The sequence below is a fragment of the Danio rerio genome, chromosome 5 (assembly GCF_052040795.2).
Source record: "Danio rerio strain M-AB ecotype USA chromosome 5, GRCz13ab, whole genome shotgun sequence".
Classification (NCBI taxonomy): Eukaryota; Metazoa; Chordata; class Actinopteri; order Cypriniformes; family Danionidae; genus Danio; species Danio rerio.
In genome coordinates, this window is record NC_141025.1 from 585,001 (window position 1) to 590,000 (window position 5,000).

Consider the following 5,000-nt stretch of genomic DNA (forward strand, 5'->3'; position numbering starts at 1 on the left):
TGTGTGTCTTGTTTACTACACCCTTTTCACTTCTCATATGAAATCACACAAAGATGAGGCATAATGACAAAACAGTCTGATTACCTTTGTATTTCTGAATATATGTATATAATAATGGAATAATGCTGCATAAAAATTACAATACAAAATTCACACAAACATACAAAAAGTGAAAATGGCAACAAACAGGACTTAAAACTGAGAGAGAAGTAAAATACAGCACACACACATCCTAATGATTTATTAATAACATTTTATATTGAATAGGTCACGTTATGTTTTACAAAGATGTGTTTTGTTTTTGTGTAAATCTAAATAAATAACCATGTAATGCTCTTTATTGCTTTTTTTTTAATTATCAACGAAAATACAAAAAATGTATTCAACAAATCCAGTTATAAACCTTAGTAAAACAAGATAATAAAGTGTAATGTGTCAGTCTCATCATATCAGCATTCAGCTGTGTCGTCAGCCAGTCGTTTCCCATCATGCTTTTGGTAACGCAGTCTTTTGAGAGCAACTGCGGCCGACTGATCTATCCGAGGTACCCGCCTCGCGATCGCGAGAGTTTTTTGGCGCACGTCAGCGTGACATCAGAGCGAGGCGAAGGCAAGGCGGACACATTTCTAACCGGCATGCATCTTGCGGTGATCACCGGTGATCGATTCTGCGCAGATTTTGGCCAAGTCAAACGAGCCTAGTGTTATTACGTGAAGATGCGGGACTTTAGCGCTGTCTACGGGTGAACTTTTGTGCTAATCAGGTAACGCTATTGATGATAGTCACTTACTGCCTTCACCATAAGGCAAAGCAGCTCCAACTCCCACTAAACACTCGGCTTATGCTAGTTTTGTTGAATAAAATCAGCAAACAATGCAAAAGAAATATGACAACGAGATGCTGCGCTGCCAGAAACTGGTATTATTGTCGGCTAACGTTAGTGAAAGAGTCCTTCATAACAGAGATTCATTCACAAACGAATCGCTCCTCCGTCAGTATGAGCAGTGAAAGCAGGAGAGGAGCTGTGTTTCAGGACATGATTAGATCAAATTTAACAGGGAGGGTGAATAGTACATTTCTGTACACACAAACACAAGCTTTTTGTCAGGAATGCCCGTGCGGTCACTGATCCATCAATGTAGAAAAGTGATGTCAAATTATAATTTTCGTAATATAAAAAGAAAATTGCATGCTAACATCCAGGAAAACTCTTGATCATAGATATATGTGTGTATGTGTATATCTCTGGCTTTGGATGGCCACAGTCCTCCACTGTACCTTGGTCCCGCATTCATTTTAAAGGAGCGCTACCCTGTAGCAAAATGGCGGCTCTATTGACACATTCCTTCCAATAGACAACAACAGGGTAGGCGACATCTACTGTATATATCTATGGCGCTGTCATCAAAGTACCGCGAGAGCATCTCCAGCTGATGATACTCAGGCAGCCACAGCGCCAGTGCTTCAGCACACACCAGCTGTAGGGGAGTGTTGTCCAGTGTTGTTCATCAGAGAGGCTGATGTTAAAAGTGTAACCCTCCCAAAAAGGGCATAAAGTATTCACACACACACAACACAAGTTCTTTGCTGGACAAAATACAGTATTTATTTTGGGCCACAATAATCAAGTAAAAGTCAAACACTCAATTAATTTAAATACTAGTTTCACTTTATTTCATAAAATAATCTCAAATATTAAAATTCCACACAAGGGGAGCAGCAGGTAGAGAATCAAAAGGACACAAAGTTCATGATGTAAAGATTGTTAGCGGACTGCATAAAAATAATTAGGTAAGGCAATTAAAATGACCACCACAAGGCATTTAACAAGGGGTATCAACCGTAATTGTGCAACATCATCATTTCACATCAACCCAGAGTGGTAATACACCACACAGTAAATCTCATAAATATAAATGTATAAATAACACCCATAAATAGACTCCACACAGCAATCAAATCATAAGCTACCATCAATACCACTCCAGCTAAATATCAAGCCGTCGTCATTTAACATTTCCTGTACGGAGCGTGATGCTAGCCTGCGCTCATAGATATATACATTAGATGTCGCCTGGCCTATTGTTGTCTATTGGACGGAATGCGTCAATAGCGCCGCCATCTTGCTACAGGGTAGCGCTCCTTTAAAATGAATGCGGGACCAATGTACAGTGGAGGACTGTGGCTACCCACAGCCAGATATATACACATACACACATATATCTATGATCAAGAGTTTTCCTGGATGTTAGTATGCAATTTTTTTTTCTAATTACGAAAATTATAATTTGACATCACTTTTCTACATTGATGGATCAGTGACCACACGGGCATTCCTGACAAAAAGCTTGTGTTTGTGTGTACAGAAATGTTTTATTCACCCTCCATGGTAAATTTGATCTAATCATGTCCTGAAACACAGCTCCTCTCCTGCTTTCACTCCTCATACTGACGGAGGGAGCGATTCGTTTGTGAATGAATCTCTGTTATGAAGGACTCTTTCACTAACGTTAGCCGACAATAATACCAGTTTCTGGCAGCGCAGCATCTCGTTGTCATATTTCTTCTGCATTGTTTGCTGATTTTATTCAACAAAACTAGCATAAGCCGAGTGTTTAGTGTGAGTTGGAGCTGCTTTGCCGTATGGTGAATGCAGTAAGTGACTGTTATCATCAATAACGTTACCTGATTAGCACAAAAGTTCAGAACATACAAAAACAGAAAAAAACTTAATATTACCTATGAAATGTTCTGCCTTTGTGCTTTGATTTCTTTGTTTGTCGTTACTACACCAGTAGACAGCGCTAAAGTCCCGCATCTTCACGTAATAACACTGTCTTGACTAGTGCGGTTGATTGACATTTGTCCTGGGAGCACTGTACCAATATGGCGGCGCTATTGACGCATGCTCAGGGTCCCTATGCGATATCTAGTGTATATATCTATGGCCTGCGCTCATCCCCGTAACACACACACCCACACGCACGCACGCACACACACACACACACACACACTCACACACACACACACACTCACACACACACACACACACACTCACACACACACACACTCACTCACACACACGCACACACACACACACACACACTTACACACTCACACGCACACACACACTTACACACTCACACGCACACACACACACACACACACACTCACACACAACTCACACACACACACACACACACACTCACACACACACACACACGCACACACACACACACGCACACACTCACACTCACACACACAACACACGCACACACACACACACAACACACACACACACACACTCACACACACACACACACACACCTCTCCACACTTGTCATCACTCACAGCTCCTCTCAGCCTGACTGCAGGGCAGCATGTGAACAGACGAGTGCAGCATCAGGCAGGACTCTAACTGATATGTGTATTAAGTGCTTATTTTGTATTATTAAGCTTTATTTATCTTTTTAAAAGTGCAAAACTATCTGCCTAATGCATGCGCTCTAGAGATGTGGGACCCGGTAATGTCAAGAGTGAATCTACACCCTTGTGACACTGTTCGCTGTGTGTGTGTGTGTGTGTGAGAGCACTAGAGGGCAGCAGCGCTCCGCTTCCCCGATCCGCTCTGCTATGGTCTGGTGACAGCATTAGAGCTCATCAATTGTGTGCTGAGATTCATATTAGCGCATTTATCCTGTCCAGAAATAGCGCTGTAAGCCGAGCGTGACCTCCTCTATGAAGACGCTGATAAACCCACATCCACATATCCCGCAAGTTCTGTCTCCCGCAGGCACAAACACACTCACAGAAGCAGCTTCTGTCCAAGTCCTGCGCATAATCCCCTCTATAAATGAACAAAGTCTCCAAATCCACACGCCGAGACATCAGAGAGCTGAAATGAGGCCGCTGGCTGATCAACAGGGCTACAGCAGCTCCCTGATGCTGACAGCTCATTACAGCAGCGCACACACACACACCTACAGCTGCAGGACACACACACACACACACCTACAGCTGCAGGAGACACACACACACACACACACCTACAGCTGCAGGAGACACACACACACACACCTACAGCTGCAGGAGACACACACACACACACACCTACAGCTGCAGGAGACACACACACACACACCTACAGCTGCAGGAGACACACACACACACACACCTACAGCTGCAGGAGACACACACACACACACACACACCTACAGCTGCAGGAGACACACACACACACACACCTACAGCTGCAGGAGACACACACACACACACACCTACAGCTGCAGGAGACACACACACACACACACCTACAGCTGCAGGAGACACACACACACCTACAGCTGCAGGAGACACACACACACACACACACACAGGTACTGCTGTCAGCCTGCAGGAGATACAGCTCAGAGTCCAGGAGACATGAGGAGACACGAGGAGAGATGAGGAGACATGAGGAGACAAGAGGAGAGATGAAGATGAGGAGACGTGATGAGAGATGAGGAGACATGAGGAGAGATGAGGAGACATGAGGAGAGATGAGGAGACAAGAGGAGAGATGAAGATGAGGAGATGTGATGAGAGATGAGGAGACATGAGGAGACACAATGAGAGATGAGGAGACACAAAGAGAGATGAGGAGACATGAGGAGACACAAAGAGAGATGAGGAGACACGAGGAGAGATGAGGAGACACAAAGAGATGAGGAGACACGAGGAGAGATGAGGAGACACAAAGAGAGATGAGGAGACAAGAGGAGAGATGAGGAGACACAAAGAGAGATGAGGAGACACAAAGAGAGATGAGGAGACACAAAGAGAGATGAGGAGACAAGAGGAGAGATGAGAAGACATGAGGAGAGATGAGGAGACATGAGGAGACATGAGGAGACACAAAGAGAGATGAGGAGACACAAAGAGAGATGAGGAGACACGAGGAGAGATGAGGAGACACAAAGAGAGATGAGGAGACAAGAGGAGAGATGAGGAGACATGAGGAG